At 47.3% G+C, this 26,710-nt stretch overlaps 1 protein-coding gene across 1 annotated transcript in view; it reads left to right on the forward strand.

Annotated features, from left to right (window-relative positions):
- Nucleotides 1–215: 215 nt before the first annotated feature.
- The window catches only part of LOC141230061 (uncharacterized), a 42,607-nt gene continuing 16,112 nt past the window's right edge, over nucleotides 216–26,710 (forward strand). The window contains exon 1 of the mRNA XM_073667550.1: nucleotides 216–283. The gene's annotated coding sequence lies outside the window, so the exon portion shown is untranslated. The remainder of the gene's footprint in view (nucleotides 284–26,710) is intronic.

Here is a 26,710-nt window from a genome sequence, read left to right on the forward strand (position 1 = left end):
CACCTCGTACACACGCGGCTCTGCTCCGTACGCCTCGTACACACGCGGCTCTGCTCCGTACACCTCGTACACACGCGGCTCTGCTACATCCACACTGTAAACCCCTCCTGACCCCACACATAAACTTCAGCTCATCCAGCACCATGACAACCAGCACAGCAGAGTCCTGCATCCACTGAGGCCCCTGATCATGTGACCCCTGACTCCTCCCCTCCTGTGACCTCATCACAGCTCCTGTGCGCACAGAGCAGCCATATATGTGGTGGAGGCTCTGCAGGTGGAGGTAAGTGGAGACCCCATTACTGGGCGCAGGGGGCATTAACCCCTTCAGCACGGAGACTGTTTTGGGGTCTTGTGTTGCCCCTTTATAAGAATCATAAGGTTTTTGTTCTGTTTCCTGTAATAGATACATACGACCCAACTATAGAGACAGGAAGGGGGGAAACGTATTGTTCCCATAGTACAGGACCCCTTTACTGGCCCCACAGTGTAATGCCCCCATTATGCCCCTTATGCAGGATGTATGATGCCCCCCACAGTGTAATGCCCCCATTATGCCCCTTATGCAGTATGTATGATGCTCCCACACAGTGTAATGCCCCCATTATGCCCCTTATACAGTATGTATGATGCCCCCCACAGTGTAATGCCCCCATTATGCCCCTTATGCAGGATGTATGATGCCCCCACAGTGTAATGCCCCCATTATGCCCCTTATGCAGGATGTATGATGCCCCCACACAGTGTAATGCCCCCATTATGCCCCTTATGCAGGATGTATGATGCCCCAACACAGTGTAATGCCCCCATTATGCTCCTTATGCAGTATGTATGATGCCCCCCACACAGTGTAATGCCCCCATTATGCCCCTTATGCAGGATGTATGATGCCCCCACACAGTGTAATGCCCCTTATGCAGGATGTATGATGCCCCCCCACACAGTGTAATGCCCCTTATGCAGGATGTATGATGCCCCCCCACACAGTGTAATGCCCCCATTATGCCCCTTATGCAGTATGTATGATGCCCCCACACAGTGTAATGCCCCCATTATGCCCCTTATGCAGTATGTATGATGCCCCCACACAGTGTAATGCCCCCATTATGCCCCTTATGCAGTATGTATGATGCCCCCACACAGTGTAATGCCCCCATTATGCCCCTTATGCAGGATGTATGATGACCCCACACAGCGTAATGCCCCCATTATGTCCCTTATGCAGTATGTATGATGCCCCCACACACTGTAATGTCCCTTATGCAGGATGTATGATGCCCCCATTATGCCCCTTGTGCAGGATGTATGATGCCCCCCACAGTGTAATGCCCCCATTATGGCCCTTATGCAGGATGTATGATACCCCCCACACAATGTAATGCCCCCATTATGCCCCTATGCAGGATGTATGATGCCCCCCACACAGTGTAAAGCCCCCATTATGCCCCTTATGCAGGATGTATGATGCCCCCACACAGTGTAATGCCCCCATTATGCCCCTTATGCAGTATGAATGATGCCCCCACACAGTGTAATGCCCCCATTGTGCCCCTTATTATTATTTATTATTATAGCACCATTTATTCCATGGTGCTTTTACATGTGATAGGGATATACATAGCAAAAACATTTACATAATCTTAACAAAATGAGTCAGCGACTGGTACAGGAGGAGAAAGGACCCTGCCCGCAAGGGCTCACAGTCTACAAGGGATGGGTGGGGGTAGAGGAGGTCATGCAGTAATGTGGTGGGTGGTGGTTACTGCAGGTTTTAGGCTTGTCGGAAGAGGTAGGTCTTCAGGTTTCTTTTGAAGGCTTCCATGGTAGGCGAGAGTCTGATATGTTGGGGTAGAGAGTTCCAGAGTAGGGGGAATGCACGGGAGAAATCTTGTATGCGATTGTGGGAAGAGGAGATAAAAGGGGAGTAGAGAAGGAGATCTTGTGAGGATTGGAGGTTGCGTGCAGGTAAGTACCGGGAAACTAAATCACAGATGTATGGAGGAGACAGGTTGTGGATGGCTTTGTATGCCATAGTTAGGGTTTTGAACTTGAGCCTCTGGGCAATGGGGAGCCAGTGAAGGGATTGACAGAGGGGAGAGGCCGAGGAATAGCGGGGGGACAGGTGGATTAGTCGAGCAGTAGATTTTAGGATAGATTGGAGGGGTGCAAGAGTGTTGGATGGGAGGCCACAGAGCAGGAGGTTGCAGTAGTCAAGGCGGGAGATGATGAGGGCATGCACTAGTGTTTTTGCAGAGTCTTTGCTGAGGAATGCACGGATCCGGGAGATATTTTTGAGATGGAGTCGGCAGGAAGTGGAAAGGGTTTGGATATGTGGTTTGAAGGAGAGATCAGGGTCCAGGGCTACCTCAAGGCAGCGAGCTTGTGGGACTGGGGAGAGTGAACAGCCATTGACGTTAATGGATAGGTCAGTCGGGGGATATGAATGAGAGGGTGGAAAGATGATGAACTCTGTTTTATCCATGTTGAGTTTTAGAAATCTGGCAGAGAAGAAGGATGAGATGGCGGACAGACATTGTGGGATTTTGGTTAGTAGAGAGGAGATATCGGGTCCAGAGAGGTATATCTGTGTGTCATTATCATAGAGGTGATACTGAAAGCCGTGAGACTCTATGAGCTGTCCCAGGCCGAGGGTGTAGATGGAGAAGAGCAGAGGTCCTAGAACTGAACCTTGGGGGACACCGACAGATAGGGGGCGAGATGAGGAGGTGGTGCGTGAGTGGGAGACGCTGAATGTCCTGTCTGTTAGGTATGAGGAGATCGAAGATAGGGCCAAGTCCGTGATGCCAAGAGATGAGAGAATCTGTAGTAAGAGCGAATGGTCGACTGTGTTGAAGGCGGATGACAGGTCCAGAAGGAGGAGGATGGAGTAGTGTCGCTTGGATTTGGCGGTTAGTAGGTCTTTGGTGACTTTGGTCAGGGCAGTTTCAGTCGAGTGATGCGGTCGGAAGCCAGATTGTAGGCTGTCGAAGAGGGAGCAGGAGGAGAGGTGGGAGGACATTTCAAGGTGGACATGTTGTTCTAGTAGTTTTGAGGCATAGGGGAGAAGTGATATGGGGCGGAAGCTAGTCAGAGAGGATGGGTCAAGGGAGGGCTTTTTGAGGATGGGTGTGATTAAGGCGTGGTTGAGACATGAGTGGGAGACACTGGTTGTTAGTGACAGGTTGAAGAGGTGGGTTAGGGTTGGGATGAAGACTGTGGTAAGGTTAGAGATGAGGTGGGATGGGATTGGGTCAAGTTCGCAGGTGGTGAGGTGTGATTTGGAGAGTAAAGAGGAGACTTGACCTTCTGTAATGGTGGAGAAGTGGGGTTTGGAGGAGGAAGGTTGAGTAGATATGAGGAGGGGTTGTGCGGACTTAGGCAAAAGCTTTGTCTGACGGTGTCAATCTTCTGCTTGAAGAATGAGGCAAAGTCTTCGGCTGAGATGAGAGAAGAGGGAGGAGGCGCTTGTGGACGAAGGAGAGAATTGAATTTGTTAAATAGCTGTTTAGGGTTGTGGAACGGGGAAGATATGAGAGATGAGAAGTATGTTTGTTTTGCTGCAGTGAGTGTGGACTTGAAAATAGTGAGGGATTGTTTGAATGCGATGAAGTGCTCGATGGAGTGAGATCTTTTCCATCTCCGCTCTGCAACCCTGGAGGCCCGTCGCAGTTCTTTAGTAAGTTTGGTGTGCCAGGGTTGCCTGTTGATTCTGCGAGCTTTGGTATGTGTGAGAGGGGCGATCGAGTCGAGAGCTGCAGCTATTGTGGTGTTATATAAAGCGGCAGCAACATCTGCATTGTGTAAGGAATTTATGTCTGTAAGAGGGAGGAGGGATTCAGAGAGTGAGTGTAGGTCAAGGTGTTTGAGGTTTCTGCGAGGGTGTGTAAGTTCGTGGAGTGGGGATTGTGCACCTGGAGAGGAGAGGGTAGAGAATGTGAGGAGGTTATGGTCAGAGAGGTTAGATAGGGAACAGAGGCGGGTGAAGATGAGGTCCAGTGTGTGGCCATCTTTATGAGTAGCTGCAGAAGACCATTGAGCAAGGCCGAAGGAGGAAGTGAGGGATAGGAACTTAGAGACAGACAAGTGGGAAGTGTCAATGGGAATGTTGAAGTCGCCCATTATGGTAGTGGGGATGTCAGCGGAAAGGAAGTGAAGCAGCCAGGTGGTGAAGTGGTCTAAGAAAGTGGTGGCTAGCCCTGGAGGTTGGTAAATGACGGCCAGTTGGAGGTCAGAGAGGGAATAGATGCGCACACAGTGCACCTCAAAAGAGGGGAGTGTAACGGAGGGTGGCAGTGGGATTTGGGTGAAAGCGCAGGTATCTGACAGGAGAAAACCTACGCCTCCACCATGTTTGCCATTGGGGCGGGGAGTGTGGGAAAGGTGGAATCCGCCATACGAAAGTATGGAGGATGTATGATGCCCCCATTATGCCCCTTATACAGTATGAATGTCCCCACCCAGCGTAATGCCCCTTATGCAGTATGTATGCTGCCCCCACACACAGTATAATGTTGTCATAGTACCGCCTGATGTTCTGCAGTTAGAATAAGTCCTGAGGTTTTATAGTTGTAATTTTCCCTCTGGAAAATGCTTTTGCCTTTGCCTGCTCCCCTCCATGTATACTCCTATTTACTAATGGTATGTGACCCAGCTTTTCCGTCTTGACTCCCATGCCGATTTCTCTATACTTCTCTACTACTATTTACTAATGGTATGTCCCCCAAGTTACACCTGCTACCCCCTACTTTCATTTATGACCTTGTTTACTTAGTCTTTGACTATCCAGGATCTGTTTGAGCCCTAATCAGCTGATCAAGATGAGCACAGACCACTCCCCTCTGGTTCACAGCTGAATGCATTCTTTTACAAATATATTGTGGGCCAGGAGTCTGTGTCAGACTTTAGTCTGTGGCCATTACCTTAAGTATGGCCATTAGCTGAAGTATGAGAAATAAGAATTAATCCTGAAGGCAACTGAAGGTAACTGGATGCTAAATCCTAGTAAACAAAGTTTGTCTTTGTTTTCACTCTTACCCCCTTAATCCTTCACTTCTTACAACCACCCCTAATCCCTACACCTAGTAAGGAACTCTTCATCTCTCCCTCCATTCTCCTCATCCATCTCACCTCCTCCTCAGAGCTATTCCTCAACATACAGTACAGACCAAAAGTTTGGACACACCTTATCATTTAAAGATTTTTCTGTATTTTCTTGACTATGAAAATTGTACATTCACACTGAAGGCATCAAAACTATGAATTAACACGTGGAATTATATACTTAACAAAAAAGTGTGAAACAACTGAAAATATGTCTTATATTCTAGGTTCTTCAAAGTAGCCACCTTTTGCTTTGATGACTGCTTTGCACACTCTTGGCATTCTCTTGATGAGCTTCAAGAGGTAGTCACCGGAAATGGTCTTCCAACAATCTTGAAGGAGTTCCCAGAGATGCTTAGCACTTGTTGGCCCTTTTGCCTTCACTCTGCGGTCCAGCTCACCCCAAACCATCTCGATTGGGTTCAGGTCTGGTGACTGTGGAGGCCAGGTCATCTGGCGTAGCACCCCATCACTCTCCTTCTTGGTCAAATAGCCCTTACACAGCCTGAAGGTGTGTTTGGGGTCATTGTCCTGTTGAAAAATAAATGATGGTACAACTAAACGCAAACCGGATGGAATAGCATGCCGCTGCAAGATGCTGTGGTAGCCATGCTGGTTCAGTATGCCTTCAATTTTGAATAAATCCCCAACAGTGTCACCAGCAAAGCACCCCCCACACCATCACACCTCCTCCTCCATGCTTCACGGTGGGAACCAGGCATGCAGAGTCCTTCCGTTCACCTTTTCTGCGTCGCACAAAGACGCGCTGGTTGGAACTAAAGATCTCAAATTTAGACTCATGAGACCAAAGCACAGATTTCCACTGGTCTAATGTCCATTCCTTGTGTTCTTTAGCCCAAACAAGTCTCTTCTGCTTGTTGCCTGTCCTTAGCAGTGGTTTCCTAGAAGCTATTTTACCATGAAGGCCTGCTGCACAAAGTCTCCTCTTAACAGTTGTTGTAGAGATGTGTCTGCTGCTAGAACTCTGTGTGGCATTGACCTGGTCTCTAATCTGAGCTGCTGTTAACCTGCGATTTCTGAGGCTGGTGACTCGGATAAACTTATCCTCAGAAGCAGAGGTGACTCTTGGTCTTCCTTTCCTGGGGCGGTCCTCATGTGAGCCAGTTTCTTTGTAGCGCTTGATGGTTTTTGCAACTGCACTGGGCGACACTTTCAAAGTTTTCCCAATTTTTCAGACTGACTGACCTTCATTTCTTAAAGTAATAATGGCCACTCGTTTTTCTTTACTTAGCTGCTTTTTATTCGGTCGCCCATGACAGCACCACGTGAGAGAGAGAGGATCCGCCCATCAAGGACAGGAAACCTACGGGTTAAAAAGGGCGGCCCACTCTTCCCGCCTCAGTTTAGGTTTCCTGTCCATGATGGGGGACCTTGCAGGCTTACCTGCAGAAGATGGACTCCTGTCCCAGAGAGGGCCACAGCAGGTGGTTGGAGCCGGTCCGTCCCGGTCCTCTGGAGATGCCACGGCAGGGCTCATGGGGGCGCCTCCGTGAGCGTTGCGGCGGGCGCGACATCACCTCACGGGAGGTAGATGTCCGCCAGGTGTGGGGCCGCTAGCGGGCTCCCCCCCCCCCCCCCCCGCTACAGCTTGCAGGAGATCCAGGTCGCGCCCGTCACGGGCGCGACCTTCTGACGTGACTTCCGGTGCGCCGGGCAGGAAGCCCTGTGACATCACCGGAAGGGGCGGGGCTCGTTTGAATTCTTGGCGCGAGCAGCTGAACGCCGGGGGATTGAGGACCTGGCGGCGAGGAGCCCACCTGGATCCCACCTGGACCTGGGGAGGAACACCAAGGAGCAGGTAACGCCCTCCTGGGTAAAAAAAAAAAAAAAAAGGAAACACACACCCACACATGGTACCGGTATGGCCAGTATATAAATGGTCTGGTAACATACAGAGGTGCGTCCCAGCCCATTCTTACATTGTAAGCTATGGAAGATTCACAGGAGCTGTCACCTAGGCAACAACATCTGCTGCAGGAGCAGCCCTCTGGGGAGCCCTCACAACTAGTGGCGCAGCGTCATTCCCGGCTAGGGTCTGGTCGTACAGCTAGAAGAGCTACCACTAAGAGCAGGAAGGACGGTCCGGTGCGGCGTGATTCCTCGCCATGCATGCTGGATTCTTCTGCTTCTACGGTACCGAAGGTTCTGTGGGGTGAGTGGAATCTTCGTGAAAGTTCTACTAATGTTTCCTCCTTCTTTCTATCTATGACTTTCTTTTAGAGCAAGAAATGTTCCTCGAAGTCCAAGCACAGAGAGTGTGCCTTATGCAGCTGTCCGCTCCCTGATTCATATAGCAAAAGGTTATGTCAGCTTTGTATCAGCAAATTGATATCGGAGGAGACCCCAGATTTTTCCCTAGGCCTAAGAACTTTAATAAGGGAAGAAATAGGCAAAGCATTGCAAGGTTCAGAGTCTGGGCATATTCCTCAAGAAACCCAGCTGGGTTCAGACTCTGAGCTATCGGTCTCTTCCTCCTCCGCCTTCTCTTCCTCTGATAGTGAGCCAGATAGACAGTGCTTCCCCCTGAAGGAGGTCGATGCCCTAGTAAAAGCCGTCCGATCTACAATGGGGATAGTGGACTCGAGGGTAGAGAAGTCAGCTGAGGATGTTATGTTTGGTGGTCTGGGGCTAAAGAAGAGAAGGGTCTTTCCAGTAAATTCAAAGGTGAAAGACCTCATTGATAAGGAGTGGAGAAAGCCTGACAAGAAGGGTAGTGTTCCTCCATCCTTTAAAAGGAAATATCCGTTTGAGGATGCTATGTGTTCCTCCTGGTTAAAAGCACCCAAGCTGGATGTTTCTGTTACCAAAGCAGCGAAAAGAACTTCCCTCCCGTTCGATGATATGGGTGCATTGAGAGATCCCCTAGACAGACGGGCTGATACTTTCCTGAAAGGGGCATGGGAGACAGCTGCGGGAGCACTGAGACCAACAGTAGCAGCTACCTGTACGTCCAGAGCCCTGATGGTGTGGCTTGAACAGCTAGACAGTCAGTTGAAGGATGGGACTTCTAGGAAAGACATTATTTCTTCCCTTCCACTGGTTCAGGGGGCGGCAGCTTTTCTTGCTGATGCATCTGTGGACTCGGTGAGGTTGGCAGCAAAGTCAGCAGTACTGTCAAATGCGGCTCGGCGAGCCTTGTGGATTAAAAGCTGGCCAGGGGATTTACAGACTAAGTCCAGACTGTGTACAATCCCGTGTGAAGGGGAATACCTCTTTGGTCAGACCATGGACGACTTATTGGAGAAAGCGGGGGACCCTAAGAAGGGGTTTCCATCAGTACCTCTACCCTCCTTTAAGAGATCGTTCCGGAAGAGGAAATTTTTCCGGAAGAGATATTTCAGGGAGCAAGACAAGTCTGATGAAAGAGGTCGAAAAGGTAGAGGTCTACTCTTTGGTCCGTCTCCAAAAATTGAGCAGAAGCCAGGGGATACACAATCAGCCCAGGTGGGAGGGAGATTGTCATTTTTTGTCCCAGCTTGGGAACAGATTTCTCATAGTAATTGGATTTTGAGCCTGATTAAGTATGGTCTTTAAATTTCAATTTAAAGCATTGCCTCACAAAAGGTTCATGGTTGTTCCCTCCAGTTCTTCCCCAGAACGCCAGGCTGCCCTCGTTTCGGAAGTACAAACCCTAATAAGAAAGCACGTCCTGATTGAGGTTCCGGAAGCTGAAAAGGGTCTTGGTTTCTACTCCCTGCTCTTCTTGATTCCGAAACCGGATGGAAGTTTCAGGACAATTATAAATCTGAAATCCCTGAATAATTTCCTTAAAATACACACCTTTAAAATGGAGTCTTTAAAATCCGTAATAAAGTTACTTTTTCCCCACTGCTGTATGGTAGTGCTCGATCTCAAAGATGCGTATTACCATATCCCAATTCATAGTAATTACCAGAAATACTTGAGGCTGGCCATTGAAATAGACGGGGTGGTTAAACACTTCCAATACACTGAACTCCACTTCGGTTTAGCTATAGCCCCACGGGTTTTTACTAAAGTAATGGCGGAAGTTATGGCCCATATAAGAGAAAGGGACATTCTAATTATCCCTTACCTGGATGATCTCCTGATAGTGGGGAATTCGTTGGTTCAGTGCGAGACCCACCTGCAGGAGACCATGTCAGTCTTAAAGAGTTTTGGGTGGTTTCTAAATTTAGAAAAGTCTAGACTATCTCCACTCAAGGTACAACAATATCTGGGGGTCATATTAGATTCCAGGAAACAGCTATGTTGTCTTCCAGAACAGAAAATTGATAGAATCCGGGAGTTGGTAGAACAATGTATACGTAAACCTTCTATGTCACTCCGTAAGGCCATGTCACTATTGGGAACCTTCACCTCCACTTTTCCTGCGGTTCGTTGGTCACAATTGCATTCAAGAGCCTTTCAGTGGGATGTGTTGTACAATAACGCAGCTTTAGAGGGGCATCTAGACCGTAAGTTTACGCTAGGTCCTCGTGCCATATGGTCCCTTCGTTGGTGGTTACGACAAGACAATCTTGCTAAAGGGGTTCCCTGGGAATGTAGTCCAACTGCAGTCTTGTCCACTGATGCAAGTGCTACAGGTTGGGGAGCTCACTTTGAAGGGAAATTAGTGCAGGGAACCTGGTCAAGCAGTGAGCAACAGTTGTCATCAAATGTTAAGGAGCTTCTGGCGGTGCAGCATGCGTTCAACGAGTTCCTTATATATTTTCAGGACCAGCATGTCCGTGTACTCTCGGACAATCAAGTCACGGTAGCTTACATAAACCACCAAGGGGGAACCCGCTCAAGAAACTTGATGAGGGTAGCGAACGCACTTCTGCTGAAAGCCGAAGATCACTGTCTCTCTCTTTCGGCTACTCATCTAAAAGGCAAGGAAAACATCACAGCGGATTTCCTCAGCTGTACTTCTGTAAAAGAGGGAGAGTGGTCCCTAAATACACAAATATTCTCCAGAATCGTAGAAATGTGGGGCCTTCCGACTGTGGACTTATTCGCAACAAGAGCCAATCGGAAAGTGGAAAATTTTTGTTCCTTAGACCCCAGAGAAGGACCCCTGGCAGTGGACGCCTTCATGGTTCCCTGGAGATTTCCTCTGGCATATGCCTTCCCTCCCATGATCCTGCTCCCAGCGGTGATAAGAAAGATCAGGCAGACCGAGCCAGAGTGATACTCATATGTCCCTTTTGGCCCAAAAGACCGTGGTTCCCTTGTCTCCGGAAGATGTCCATATCAGATCCCTGGGTTCTTCCGGAGATTCCGGACCTCCTCACTCAAGGGCCACTTTCCCATCCTCCAACCCCGAGCCTACATTTGACGGCGTGGAATTTGAGAGGGTGTTATTGACCAACAAAGGATTCCCCGCAAATGTAGTGAATACTCTCCTGGCTAGCAGAAAACCTGTTACCACCCGTATTTATGCCAGGACCTGGAGGAAGTTTCTGTCCTTTGCAGAAGTTAAGGTGGAGGAGGGGCCCCCTATTGGGAAAATTCTGGAATTTCTGCAGCGAGGCTTAGAATTAGGTCTCACTACCAGTACCTTGAAAGTACAGGTGTCGGCGTTGGGAGCTTTATTTTCTTCCAATATTGCAGATAACTATTGGATAGCCAGTTTTTTAAAAGCTTCCTTTAGGTGTAGACCCATTACCAAAGTAAAGATGTCTCCCTGGGATTTGAATTTTGTCTTGGATGCCTTGACCAGTCCTCCTTTTGAGCCACTAGATTTAGTTTCCCCCAAAATTATTTTCCTAAAGACGGTCCTGTTAGTAGCCCTAACTTCAGCCAGGAGAGTCAGTGACCTACAGGCCCTTTCAATATGCCCTCCATTTACGCAAATTCTGGACGATAGGATTATATTAAAACCTGATCCAGCCTTTCTTCCTAAAGTGGCTACTCGATTCCATAGAACCCAGGAAATAGTTCTCCCAACTTTTTGCTTTCCGCCCAAAAATCAAAAAGAGGAGAGACTTCACACTTTAGACGTTAGGAGGTGCGTACTAAGGTACTTAGAAGTATCACGTGGCTTTAGAAAGGATAAGTCCCTATTTATTTGCTATCAGGGGGCTAGGAAGGGTTGTAAGGCCTCAAAGGCTACAATCGCTAGATGGATCAAGGAGGCCATTTCCCTCGCATACTCCTCAGGGGATAAAGAGATGCCGGAGGGATTGAGGGCGCATTCTACCAGAGCGGTATCAACCTCCTGGGCGGAGAAGACAGGGCTTTCCATTGAGGAAATTTGTAAGGCTGCCACTTGGTCTTCTCCCTCTACTTTCTATAGGCACTATAGATTGGATCTGGGTGGCTCTGCAGATCTCACTTTCGGGAGAAGGGTGCTTCAAGCTGTGGTCCCTCCCTAATTTCCTTCGTCTCTGTAATTCTCTCACGTGGTGCTGTCATGGGCGACCGAATAAAGCCTTAGTTACTTACCGGTAACGGGATTTTTCGGAGCCCATGACAGCACCTTTATATTCCCTCCCTTCACTGGTGTTGTGCACTCCTGTAGATTTGATTTCTTTTTGTGCACCCTTGCGGGAAATTGATGAAAAGTAATGTACTTAATGTGATTATGTTTTGTTATAACTAACCTTGGCGGTACTCTCATGCTCTGTTAACTAAACTGAGGCGGAAAGAGAGGGCCGCCCTTTTTAACCTGTAGGTTTCCTGTCCTTGATGGGCGGATCCTCTCTCTCTCACGTGGTGCTGTCATGGGCTCCGAAAAATCCCGTTACCGGTAAGTAACTAAGGCTTTTCTTGCCATAATACAAATTCTAACAGTCTATTCAGTGGGACTATCAGCTGTGTATCCACCAGACTTCTGCACAACACAACTGATGGTCCCAACCCCATTTATAAGGCAAGAAATCCCACTTATTAAACCTGACAGGGCACACCTGTGAAGTGAACACCATTTCCGGTGACTACCTCTTGAAGCTCATGAAGAGAATGCCAAGAATGTGCAAAGCAGTCATCAAAGCAAAAGGTGGCTACTTTGATGAACCTAGAATATAAGACATATTTTCAGTTGTTTCATACTTTTTTGTTAAGTATATAATTCCACATGTGTTAATTCATAGTTTTGATGCCTTCAGTGTGAATGTACAATTTTCATAGTCAAGAAAATACAGAAAAATCTTTAAATTATAAGGTTTGTCCAAACTTTTGGTCTGTACTGTACAATCCTTTGTCTCCAAACACAGACAGCCACCTCATGCCCTCTCCTGCTCCCACGTACTAATGCTTTCTCTGCTCCTCCTCACTGCTTGCGACATCTCTCCACATCCCGGCCCTCCTCACCACATCCCTACAATCACTTCCACCTCCTACCCACAATCTATCCCAAACTCTCGTAACCCTTCTAACCTTATACCCATCCGCCCAGCCCCTGCTTCCCCAGTCCCCCTAACAGGAGCACTATCTTCATCACTAACAACCTTTCCTTCCTCGGCATCACTGAAACCTGGCTCAACCCCTCTAACACGGCCTCTCCTGCTGCACTTTCGTACCGCGGAATTCCACCTCTCCCATACCCCCCGCCGCACCTGCAAGCACGGTGGAGGAATAGGTTTCCTCCTCTCAGATAACTGCTCCTTCACCCATATCCCACTGCCACCCTCAATTACTCTCCCCTCTTTTGAAGTGCACAGCGTGCGTATCTACTCCCCCCTCCAACCCCCAACTGGCTGTCATCTACCGCCCCCCAGGATCAACCACCACTTTCTTTGACCACTTTACCACTTGGCTAGTTAATTTCCTCTCCGTTGACATCCCCACTATCCTCATGGGTGACTTTAACATCCCCATTGACACTTCCCTCTCAGCGGCCTCTAAGATTCTATCCCTCACTTCCTCCTTCGGTCTAACTCAGTGGTCTTCCACACCCACCCACAAAGACGGCCACATGCTGGACCTCATCTTCACCCGCCTCTGTTCCCTATCTAACCTCTCTAACTCGCCTCTCCCTCTCTCTGACCACAACCTACTTACATTCTCTACCCTCTCCTCTCCAGGTCAACAATCCCCACTCCACAAACTTGCACACCCTCGCAGAAATCTCAGACACCTTGACCTACACTCACTCTCTGAATCCCTCCTCCCTCTTACAGACATTAGTTCCTTACATGATGCCGATGTTGCTGCCACTTTATACAACACCACAACAGCTGCAGCTCTCGATTCGGTCGCCCCCCTCACACATACCAAAGCTTGCACAATCAATAGACAACCCTGGCACACCAGCCTAACTAAAGAACTGCGACGGGCCTCCAGGGTTGCCGAGCGTAGATGGAAAAAGTCCCCCTCCAATGAGCACTTCATTGCATTCAAACAATCCCCCACTACCTTCAAGTCCACACTCACTGCAGCAAAACAAACATACTCCGCATCCCTCATATCCTCCTGTCTCACAACCCCAAACAACTATTCAACACCTTCAATTCTCTCCTCCGTCCCCCAGTGCCTCCTCCCTCTCCTCTTATTTCAGCCGAAGACTTTGCCTCATTCTTCAAGCAGAAAATTGACACCATCAGACAAAGCTTTTGCCTAAAGCCCCCACAGCCCCTCCCCACACCTACTCAACCCTCCTCCTCCAAAACCACCTTCTCCGCCATTACGGAAGATCAACTATCCTCTTTACTCGACAAATCACACCTCACCACCTGTGAACTTGACCCAATCCCGTCCCACCTCATCCCAAACCTTACCACTATCTTCATCCCAACCCTAGCCCACCTCTTAAACCTGTCACTAACAACTGGTGTCTTCCCCTCATGCTGCAAACATGCCTTAATCACACCCATCCTCAAAAAGCCCTCCCTTGACCCATCCTCTCTGACTAGCTATCGCCCCATATCACTTCTCCCCTATGTCTCAAAACTACTGGAACAACACATCCATTCTGAACTGTCCTCCCACCTCTCCTCCTGCTCTCTCTTCGACCGCCTACAATCTGGTTTCCGACCGCACCATTCTATTGAAACTGCACTGACTAAAGTCACCTACTAACCGCCAAATCTAAGCGACACTACTCTGTATCCTCCTCCTCCTAGACCTGTCATCTGCCTTTGACACAGTGGACCATTCCCTCTTACTACAGACTCTCTCATCTATCGGCATCACAGACTTGCCCTATCCTGGATCTCCTCATACCTAACAGACCGGACATTCAGTGTCTCCCACTCACACACCACCTCCTCATCTCGCCCCCTATCTGTCGGTGTCCCCCAAGGTTCAGTTCTAGGACCCCTGCTCTTCCCCATCTGCACCTTCGGCCTGGGACAGCTCATAGAGTCTCATGGCTTTCATTATCACCTCTATTCTGATGACACACAGATATACCTCTCTGGACCCGATATCTCCTCCCTACTAACCAAAATCCCACAATGTCTTTCCGCTATTTCATCCTTCTTCTCTGCTAGATTTCTAAAACTTAACATGGACAAAACAGAATTCATCATCTTTCCCCCATCCCAACTGACCTATCAATGTCAATGGCTGTCCACTCTACCCAGTTCCTCAAGCTCGCTGCCTTGAAGTAACCCTGGACTTTGAACTCTCCTTCAAACCACATATCCAAGACCTTTCCACTTCCTGCTGACTCCAACTCAAAAATATCTCCCGGATCCGCACATTCCTCAACCATGAATCTGCAAAAACACTAGTGCACGCCCTCATCATCTCCTGCCTTGACTGCTGCAACCTCCTGCTCTATGGCCTCACTTCTACCACTCTTGCACCCCTCCAATCTATACTAAACTCTGCTGCCCGACTAATCCAGCTGTCCCCCCGCTATTCCCCGGCCTCTCCTCTCTGTCAATCTTCACTGGCTCCCCATTGCTCAGAGAATCCAGTTCAAAACCCTAACCATGGCATACACAGCCATTCACAACCTGTCTCCTCCATATATCTCTGACCTAGTCTCCCGTTACATACCTGCACGCAACCTCCGATCCTCATAAGATCTCTTTCTCTACTCCCCTCTTATCTCCTCCTCCCACAATCGCATACAAGATTTCTCCCGTGCTTCCCCCCTACTCTGGAACTCTCTACTCCAACACATCAGATTCTCGTCGACCGTGGAAGCCTTCAAAAGGGGCCTGAAGACCCTCCTCTTCCGACAAGTCTACAACCTGCAGTAACCACCGCTGCATGACCAGCTCTACCCTCACCTAATGTATCCTCACCCATCCCTTGTAGATTGTGAGTCCTCACGGGCAGGGTCCTCTCTCCTCCTGTACCAGTCGCTGTCACATTGTGTTCAAGATTATTGTACTTGTTTTTGCTATGTATACCCCTTTTCACATGTAAAGCGCCATGGAATAAATGGCGCTATAGTAGTAATAATAATAATAATAATGTATACATGCATGTAGGGGAGCAGGCCTTACTACACTGTGTTCCAAATTATTATGCAAATAATATTTTCTCAGATTTTCCCAAATTACCTATATGAATTGCAGTCATTGTAATTTTCCAGTCAAATAACTATTAGAGTACAATTGAAAGGTTTTTGTACAAACTGCCTATGATAACAGTATATTTTTAAAAAAATAAAACACTCAAAATGCACTCAAAATGCATGTTCCAAATTTTTATGCACAGCAGAGTTTTCAACCTTTTCATTTTAATAAAGAACAAAAAAATGGTCATTTTTGAAATTATAAGCATTAGCAGGTTATTACAAACTGAAATCAAACAGTTTTCAACTCAAAACTTTATTCTAGGTGATGTTACATTTGCACATAGGACCCCTTGTTCGAAAGGAGCTTCTGAACTCTCTCGTCCATTGAATTTGTCAGGTTTTGGATGGTTTCTGCTTCAATTGTTTTGCATGAGGACAGAATACCCTCCCAGAGCTGTTGCTTAGATGTGAACTGCCTCCCGCCATCATAGACACTCCTTTTGATGATGCTCCAGAGGTTCTCAATGGGGTTGAGATCAGGGGAGCATGGGGGCCACACCATAAGTTTGTACCCTTTTATGCCCACTCCATCCATCTGGACCATCGAACTGTTTTGTTCACCGATGAGTGCCGTGCAACGCTCGATGGTCCAGATGGATGGAGTGGAGGATGGCTGGTTGATGGACACCCCATGCAAACACGGCTACGGCGCCAACAAGGAGGAGGTGGAGTAATGTTTTGGGCTGGAATCATGGGGAGAGGGATTGTCGGCCCCTTTAGGATCCCTGAAGGGGTAAAGATGAACTCCATAATGTATGTTGAGTTTCTCAAGCAGCACTTCCTGCCATGGTTCAAGAAGAAGAACCGTGCATTCCGCAGCATGATCATTTTCATGCATGATAATGCACCGTCTCGTGCTGCACATAACACATCTGCATCTCTGGCTGCTATGGGCATAAAAGGGGACAAACTTATGGTGTGGCCCCCATGATCCCCTGACCTCAACCTCATTGAGAACCTCTGGAGCATCATCAAAAGGAGTGTCTATGATGGCCGGAGGCAGTTCACATCTAAGCAACAGCTCTGGGAGGGTATTCTGTACTCATGCAAAACAATTGTAGCAGAAACCATCCAAAACCTGACAAATTCAATGGACGAGAGAGTTCAGAAGCTCCTTTCGAACATGCGGTCCTATGTGCAAATGTAACATCACCTAGAATAAAGTTTTGAGTTGAAAACTGTTTGATTTCAGTTTGTAATAACCTGCTAATGCTTATAATTTCAAAAATGACCATTTTTTTGTTCTTTATTAAAATGAAAAGGTTGAAAACTCTGCTGAGCATAATAATTTGGAACATGCATTTTGAGTGCAGTTTGAGTGTTTTATTTTTAAAAAAATATACTGTTATCATAGGCAGTTTGTACAAAAACCTTTCAATTGTACTCTAATAGTTATTTGACTGGAAAATTACAATGACTGCAATTCATATAGGTAATTTGGGAAAATCTGAGAAAATATTATTTGCATAATAATTTGGAACACAGTGTAGATGTCTAGTCTTTGTACAGTAATATTCCGCATGAGGATGGTATCAGAGGAGTAAGACGTTTCTTGAAATCGAGATCAGTAGAGTGTAGCAGACATAATGACTTCATGGAGGATCTTCTAAAATTCACTCTTACTAATAATAACTTCTTTCTTTTTGACAGGAAGTACTTCCACCAGCTCAGGGGTACTGCGATGGGGAGCCGCTGTGCCCCCTCGAATGTTAACCTATTTCTGGGCTGGTGGGAGGAAAACACAATATTCATAGATGATCATAAGTGGTGGCAACCATATCTTGGGGCTTAGTATAGATATATTGACGACATTTTTATCATCTGGTCAGGAACGAGTGAAAAGTTTCTTGAATTTGTCAGGTAACTCAACATCAATAGAGTGGGCCTTCGATTTATATCAGAGTTTAACCTCTTTACCCCCGAGGGTGGTTTGCACGTTAATGACCGGGCCAATTTTTACAATTCTGACCACTGTCACTTTATGAGGTAATTACTCTGGAATGCTTCAACGGATCCCCCTGATTCTGAGATTGTTTTTTTGTGACATATTGTACTTCATGATAGTGGTAAAATTTCTCCGATAACACTTGCGTTTATTGGTGAAAAAAAAACGGAAATTTGGTGAAAATTTTGCAATTTTCAAAATTTTAATTTTTATGCCCTTAAATCAGAGATATATGTCACACAAAATAGTTAATAAATATCATTTCCCACATATCTACTTTACATCAGCACAGTTTTGGAACCAAAATTTTTTTTTATTAGGGAGCTATAAGGGTTAAAAGATGACCATTGATTTCTCATTTTTCCAACAAAATTTACAAAATCATTTTTTTAGGGACCACATCACATTTGAAGTCACTTTGAGGGGTCTTTATGACAGAAAATACCCAAAAGTGACACCATTCTAAAAACTACACCCCTCAAGGTGCTCAAAACCACATTCAAGAACTTTATTAACCCTTCAGGTGCTTCACAGGAATTTTTGGAATGTGGAAGGAAAAAATGAACTTTTAACTTTTTTCACAAAAATGTTACTTTAGATCCATTTTTTTTTTTTTTTTTTCGCAGAGGTAATAGGAAAAATGGACCCCAAAATTTGTTGTGCAATTTGCCCTGAGCACGCAGATACCCCATATGTGGGGAAAAAACACTGTTTGGGCGCACAGCAGAGCTCGGAAGAGAAGGAGCGCCCAGGTGCTTCACCGAAGTTTAGAACATTGAGCCGTAAAAATACAATTTTCACATTTTTCCCACAAAAATGTTTTTCAGCCCCCAATTTTGCATTTTCAGAAGGGTAACAGGAAAAATTGCACCATATAGTTTGTTGTGCCATTTCTCCTGAGTAAGCCGATACCCCATATGTGGGGGAAAACCACTGCTTGGGCATTCGGCAGGGTTCGGAAGGGAAGGAGCGCCATTTGACTTTTTCATTGTAAAATTTGCTTGAATAATTAGCAGACACCATGTTGCGTTTGGAGAGCCTAAACAGTGGAAACCCCCACAAGTAACACCATTTTGGAAACTAGACCCCCTCAGGGAACTAATCTAGATCTGTGGTGAGCACCTTGAACCCCCAGGTGCTTCACCGAAGTTTAGAACATTGAGCCGTAAAAATAACATTTTCACATTTTTCCCACAAAAATGTTTTTCAGCCTCCAATTTTGCATTTGTGGGTAACTGGAGAAATTGCACCATGCAATTTGTTGTACAATTCCTCCTGAGCACGCAGATACCCCATATGTGGGGGGAAAACCACTGTTTGAGCGCACGGCAGGGTTCCGAAGGGAAGGAGCGCCATCTGACTTTTTGAATGTAAAATTTACTTGAATACTTAGCGGATGTGCCCCTGGTGTGCCTAAAACAGCGGAAAAAACCCACAAGTGACACCATTTTGGAAACTAGACCCCTCAGGGAACTTATCTAGATGTGTGGTGAGCACCCTGAACCCCCAAGTGCTTTGGAGAAGTTTATAACATGGAGCTGTGAAAATAAAAAAAATCTAACTTTTTCCACAAAAATGTTTTAGCCCCCGTTTTTTTTATTTTCACAAGGGTAAGAGGAGAAAATTGACCCCAAAAACTGTTGTGCAATTTCTCCTGAGTACGCCAATACCCCATAGGTGGGGAAAATACAGTGTTTGGGCGCACGGCAGAGTTCAGAAGGGAAGGAGCATTGTGTGACTTTTTGAACGCAAAATTGGCTGGAATTGAGAGCGGACACCATGTCACGTTTGGAGAGCCCCTGATGTGCCTAAACAGTGGAAACCCCCCCACACGTGACCCCATTTTGGAAACTACACCCCTCAAGGATTTTATCAAGGGGTATAGTGAACATTTTGAACCCAGAGGTACGACACAGAATTTGATAACTTATTCAATATGATGACCTAATGTTATCATTAGTGTTGAGCGCAAGTGCTCGCTACTTGAGTCTACATCAGGTACACGGGTATGCACCATGTATCGTGCGTGCTCGAGTGACATGCTCGAGTCCCCGCTCGCATGTTTCATGGTTATTAGACACCCCAAAAAAACCATGCGGGGATCGCTCGTGCATAGCAGGCAATCCCCGCAAGGTTTTTTGGCCATGAAGCATATGGGGCAGAGACTCGAGCATGTCACTTGAGCACTCACGATACTCAGTGCATACCCAAGCACCCGATGCAAACTCAAGTAGCGAGCACTTGTGCTCAACACTAGTCGCCATATCGTCATCTTTTTTTTTTTTTAACTTTTGAAAAAAATCCCTACCCAACCCTAACCCTAGAGTTTATTTTTTGCGCCGTTCCTCGTGCAGTATAAGTGATTAGACGACTTTATTCTTCGGGTCGGTGCGATTACAGAGATGCCAGAATCATATCGGGTTTTTATGATTGACAGCTGTCACACACTAAAAGACGCATTTATTTGTAAAATCTAGTTTTTGCATCGCCATATTTTGAGAGCTATAATTTTTCTATATTTTGGCCGACAGTCATATGATGGCTAGCTTTTTGCGGGATGACTTGACGTTTTTATTGGTACCATTTTCAGGCACTTGACAATTTTTGATCGCTTTCTATTCCGATTTTTGGGAGGCAGAATAAACAAAACACAGCAATTCCAGAATTTTTTTCATGGTTTTTTTTTTATGCTGTTCCGCGTGTGGTAAAATTGATAAGGTAGCTTTATTCTTCGGGTCAGTACGTTTACAGCGGTACCACATTTATATTGTTTTTCTATGTTTTGGCGCTTTTACACAATAAAAGACATTTTATAGAAAAAAATATTTTTTTGCATCGCTTTATTCTGAGAGCTATAACTTTTTTATTTTTCGGCTGATGGAGCTGTATGGCAGCTTGTTTTTTGCGGGAAAAGATTATGTTTTCAGCGGTAACCTTTTTATTTATATTCGTCTTTTTGATTGCGTGTTATTTCAGTTTTTGTTTGGCCGTATGATGATAAAGCATTGTTTTTTGCTTTTTTTAATTTTATTTTTTTACCGTGCTCACTGAAGGGGTTAACTAGTGGGACAGTTTTATACATCGGGTCGTTCCGGACGTGGCGATACCAAATATGTGTACTTTTTTGTTTTTTGATTTCTTTTTTCCATAATATTTATTGATGGGTACATTATATTTTTATTTTTGGTGGATTCTTTTTTTTTATTTTTTTTTATAATATTTTTACAATTTTTTTTTTTATTATTTTCATTTTTTAACACTTTGTGGACTTTTATTCTGTGTTCCACTCTGGGACTTTCACTTTTTTTTATTCTGATTGCCTGTATAGCACAGGAATGCTGCACCATTCCTGTGTTGTACAGGCTGTCAGTGCTGCACAGGGAGAAGATTCTTTTGTCATGCACTGCGCATGTCCAAAGAATCTTCCTGCTCTCTGGTGACCCGGATGTTGTCATGACGAGATCGGGTCGTCATGGCAACATCCGGGAAGCCGCGGCAGACAGCGCTTGAGGCCGGAAGAGGAGGTGAGTATCCTGATCACCTCCCCTTGCCACCGCAATGCTGTGATCGACTTCGATCGCAGCATTGAGGGGGTTAATGTGCCGGGAACGGTGCGGGACCGCTCCCTGCACATAGTACCGGGTGTCAGCTGTGACAATCAGCTGACACCCGTCGACGATCGCACCGCTTGTGTGCGGGCGCGATTGCCGTATGACCTAATAGTACGTCATTGGTCTAATAGGCCCAGGTCACCAAGACGTACAATTAGGTCATACGTCAGAAAGGGGTTAAATATTGCCAGTTGCCTTTCCTGTATGTACTAATCAAGAATGAAGGGGATGGGACCCTAGGGACACTCATCTACCATAAACCTAGAAGCACTAATAAACTATTGAAGTGGGATAGTCACCACCCCATCCTCCTTAAAAAAAAGCAATATCCAAGGGCCAATTTTTACGGTTGAGATGAGACTGCTCTAATGTCACAGATTTTAATATACAGGCAATAGACATGAACACCAGATTCATGGAAAAAGGGTACCTACAGTACATTTTGGATTTCACACAATTATTTGCAGAAAATCGGGAGAGACCGACACTCCTCCATACCTAACCAAGAGAGCAAGAAAAAGATGGGATAACACGAGTAATAGGAACTTACGAGAATCAGAGTGACCATATCTTTAATATCCTGAGAAAACCCTGGACCTGAGGGTGCTGTGTGATCTACTCCCACAATAACTTTCAGAAAGGGTTGGTCAATTAGGGACCGTTTAGTGCATAGTTTCTATAAAAACCTGCACCCAAGTGGACTTAGCTGGATTGAAGAGTCTGCGGTTTCTTTACATGTGGATAATGCTGTACATTTAGTTGGATGAGACCATGTAAATCTTTCTCGAGTTCCTCTACAGTTAAAATCTTTTTTCAGTGGGATTATTCCAACTGTAAAACCTCAGGACTTTTATATATGGCCACATGCACCTGTCCCCTAGATTATGTATGAACGAGCAAGAGGCAGTCTAGGAGGAGGGTGGGGGAAGGGGCTTTTGGGTAATTTATGCCATGGTCAGGACACCCCAATTAGTGAGACACATGAACAGTGCACATCGAGGGAAACATCTCCTTTTGTATCATTGTGGTGGTTAAACCCAGTGTCAGAGGAGGTGATCACAATAGATGTATCAAAAAGGAAAGAGAGTGGATTTCCAGACTGGATTCACGAGCCCCTAAGGGACTCGATGAGCAAATTTCCTATGCCTGTTTGTGTGAATACATCCATATTCTGAATTACATTTTTGGGTTTTATGCTCTACCCATTTCTACTCAGTTCCCAGTGAATGAGGGTCACATACTGTTTTACTTCATCAAGAGATCTGAGCTTCTATATCAGAATTATTTCTTATCAGTTATATCACACATATACTATTTAGTAATTAACAAGTGTGGTGATCATTGTATATCTCCAATTATGTAATGGGGGTCAAATTTGGCCATTTAGGAATATACTGTGGGCTCTCATCCCATATTTTATGTAGTGATAAAGTAGATCTACATGCCTATTTCATGATGGGAGGGTGTGCAATACTTGTTTTTAGTCTCCCATGACGCTGATCTCAGAGACAGGACTTTTCTATATGGGAGGAATGCAATCCAGATTCAATATGCACTCCGGCACGTCCGGACATGCACAATCGCCAAAAATTACCCTAGATGCTCTCCGGCGTGGAATGCATAACTACGGTCATGCGCAGTGAAGGATACGAGTAGCGTGGCAGCAATCAGTTTATCTGCCGTTAAACTTTATAGCTAGTCACTTCCGGACATGCACACTAGGAGATGGACATTATCGGACCTCTCGCGCATGAGAAGAAGCTCAAGCGCAGTACATTATTGTAGACAGACTCCATTCTGTATATCCTATGACAATTCACTTTTAGGAAAGGGAATGGTTCTCCTAGTCTGGGGAGGGGTTTTGGGATATTTAAACATGGACACCTGGCTGTTAGGCACACTATGCTGAACATCATGAATTAACATCCTTGTATCAAGCCTCCTGATGAAGCTGTTGGGGAAACACGTTGAGGCGGATTATTGAAACATTCTCAGATGAGTACCATACCCTTTCCTTTACATATACCTTGAGACATACGTGGTCCTATTTAATGTATCAGTGTATTGTTTGAGATATATATATATATATATGTATGTATGTATGTATGTATATGTATCAGGGTTATGTATCAGGGTTATCTAGGGCTTCTGAGGGACAGCCACCGGTGAGTGGGGATGCCATTGTCGTCTCTTAGGGGTGCCAAACTCCACACTTAGGCTGTAACAGCTTTGTTTAGGTACAGGATAGGGTAAGCCATTCAGCTTGTAGTTTTAAGTATATATATGTTAGTCCAGTTTTTAGTGCATATATTTTAATTTGGGGGGCGGAGGGTTTCCCACAGTACTACCCATTAGACACACAATTTTGTACCACCCATCTCACCGACTACCCCATGGCAATTAATAAAAACTCAGCACCATTCTTGGTGCAGATACTAATGAACCCAGAACCTATAAGATATTTACCACACAATAGTTGGATAGGCAGGGGCATATCATCCATAGTGGCAGCCCATGTGGCCACTATAATGCCTGTGAATTGAGAGTGCTCGGTGCGGGTCAGCAATGGGCACCCTCTCCTTCCCAATCATCAAAATTTCAGCTACATCCACATTCCTGTGACGGTAATACCATTGAATACGATAATGAATCAGGAAGTCGAAAGCTCACTTATCCATCATTCAGCCTTCGCCTGTGAATCTGAGTCTCTGTGCACTGCAGGCAGAATGATGTCACTACATTACACCTGTAGTATGGAGCCTCAGTACTCACACTGCACAGACCGGAGCAGTGCACCCAGGAACGGGGTTGGTTGAGGTGTGTGTGTGTGTGTGTGTGTGTGTTTTTTTTCTTAAGTAATTATGGTGGCATCATATTAAGTGAAGGGCTGTTGGGGCTCTCATAGAGAGTGGGTGGCTGCTGGGGGCCGTTAAACTGTGTTGGGTGCTTTGATGGACTTTAATGGCCTCCATATTGAGTGCGTGTCCTCATTTTGTTTAGCAGGCTATTGTGGCCATAATACTCTATGAGGGGCTGTGGGGGCCATCATACTGTGTGGGGGCCATTATACTTTGTAGGAGCCTCATTCTGAGCTACATGGGCATACAGGAGAACAATTTCCTGGTGATGAGTCAGATAGGGAAAATTAAGTGAGAAATACCAATTTTTGGTCTACCTGGTGACTTGAATTGATATGGTGTTGTGTGCCCAAAGGTAGATGTAGCACCCTGAGGACTCGGCTGCTACAGGGGTATTACACCTCAAGCCAGAGGTGTGGTATTCCACTCCCGGGTAAGGATGGAGTATGGAACTGAGCTAGAAGGCTGCATGCACTACATACATCCCATTTCCGGGGGACAGATCAACGGTACTCCCACCAGTTTATGTGCAGGTACGACAGCGTCTGTCCCTGGCTGGAGTGGGAGGGGGGTGAAACATCCCAGTAGTGTAGGGGCAGATAGGGGGGGTAGTCTGGGTAAATGTAGGAGCTCATTGGGTGCTGGTCACCTGAGCTCACACATAGAGGGAGTATATAAGGTGGGCACCATCTTAGGACAGGGTCAGTCAGTCAGTCAGAGAGTCAGCAGTAACTCCAGGAGAGGAGAAGGAAGAGGGACCCAGAGGAGCAGGACGAGAGGGGACCCCAAGATCCCAGAATAAGGACAAAAGGGTGAAGGGTCGGCAAAAGGGTACCGGATCCCAAGCTGGCGGAGGCCAAAGCAAACCTTAGCCAGGAACCGGAGGTCGTGGGCAGGATCTGCCACGACCCTCACCAAATCCACCAGAATGGCACACCGAGCATAGGGTCAGGGAAGTCAGGGAAGGTTCAACCAACAAGAGACCCGAGGGAGCCGGACACAGGTGGATCCCTGGTGGGAACGGCCAGAGAGAGAGAGAGAAGAAGGGAGCTCAGGACCATACTCAGGAATTGCCCGGGAGTTGACCGAGTCCCGCACCTGGTGGACGCAGCACGGCTTGGGTGGTCACTGCTGTACAGAGTGACCCGAGCAACACCAGTGAGTAAAAACACTGAAACTGCATTTCATGCCTCTGAGTCTCCTTGCTGCACCTTCACAACCACCATCCTCCACGTCTGACCCCCTGAGGCTATACCCCTCCCGTTGGGGGTTATACTACCACAGCTGCACACACACCACCAGCCTCAGCGGACCATCCTGCAGCGGCGGCCTTTTGACCGCAAATCAACGGGTGGCGTAGTCGACACTAAGAACATCTGCAAGGACTGCCGCACACTGAGTTTGACACCCTGGGCACGGACCGGGTCACAGCCACTCGGAGACTACAACCCCCATCTGATCCGGCTCCGGGTATCCCTAACAACATGGCCCAGGGGGCGCGTCAACTTTGGCGTAGTCGGCAGGATCACGTGCCCGCAACAACCGGGTACTGCGTGCCTGAAGAAAAATTCGCATTTACCTCAAAACGAAGTCTCCCGCCAATTCCAGAGGGTCCCCGCCATCGGACGCCATCTCGGATCAGTTCCCGCCATTTGCCCGTCATCTGCAGTCTTTTCCCGCCATCTGCAGTGTTTCCCGCCACTGGGAAGCGGTTCCCGCCATCTGAGAAGATTTCCCGCCTTGGCAGAGCGGACGCCATTATGGGCGTGCCAGAGGATGGCAAGAGGCCACCTCCCATCGTGGGCCAGGATCGGAAATGGCGCCAAAAGTGGAAACCGCCCCCACCAGCAGAGACTGTGATGATTGATATGTCCATCAGCGTGAGGGAACTGCCCCTGGAACTGGCAATCACAAAGTTGCCCCAGGACGACCCCCAATGTGGGCGGATACAGAACAAAAGGAAGAAGATGGGAGCAGCCTGGAGGAGTCTGGAGGAGCCGTACCCGGAGATGGAGGGAGAGGCAGGCAGCACCGACCCAGTGGTCAGGAGCCTGTTGCAAGCGACAACCCCAGAAGGCCTGGTGGAGATCCTGGCACAGCTCCCCCGAGACCGGGAGCGTGCACAGACCGCACTGGAGGGCTTGGCTCAGAGGATGGCCCGAGTGCAGCGGGACGTACTGGCCGCATGGACCCGAGAGATGGCCCTGCAGGCTGGAGCCTGCCAGCGAAGCATGCCACCCGCAGCGAGGAGCAAGTCCACCTCTGAGGACGGCGAAGGAGGGACGACGGCCGGAGACGACGCCGCGGAGGGAGCCGAAGAGATGAAGGCAGGTAATGGGGACGACAATATCCCGTGCCCAGAAGCCGTAAACCTGCCCCAGCTCCCCGTCGCAGAGCCCGAAGCCCCACTTACCGTTCCCGTAGCCGCTGCGTCATCGCTCCAAGCTAGGCCTCAAGCGGCCGGAGCCGCGGCCACGCCCCCTGTGACGTCACACGCCTCGATCCAGAGCGCGGCCAAGCAGGAGACGCCACCGGCCTGGTCGCAAGGCCGAGTGCCCCCGGGCGCCGCAGTGCCAACAGCGCCCTCTACCTCCACTGAGCCACCGGCCTGGTCACTGGGCCAGGTAACCCCGGGTGCCGCCGTCTTCACGGTGCCCTTTACATTCAGGGTGCCCCAGGCCTGGTCGCAAGGCCTGGTGAACCCGGGCGCCGCCACCACAACAGCGCCCTCAACGTC

Source organism: Phyllobates terribilis, unplaced genomic scaffold (genome assembly GCF_046119375.1).
Source record: "Phyllobates terribilis strain yellow unplaced genomic scaffold, ASM4611937v1 Scaffold_489__1_contigs__length_1346288, whole genome shotgun sequence".
In the NCBI taxonomy this organism is placed as follows: domain Eukaryota; kingdom Metazoa; phylum Chordata; class Amphibia; order Anura; family Dendrobatidae; genus Phyllobates; species Phyllobates terribilis.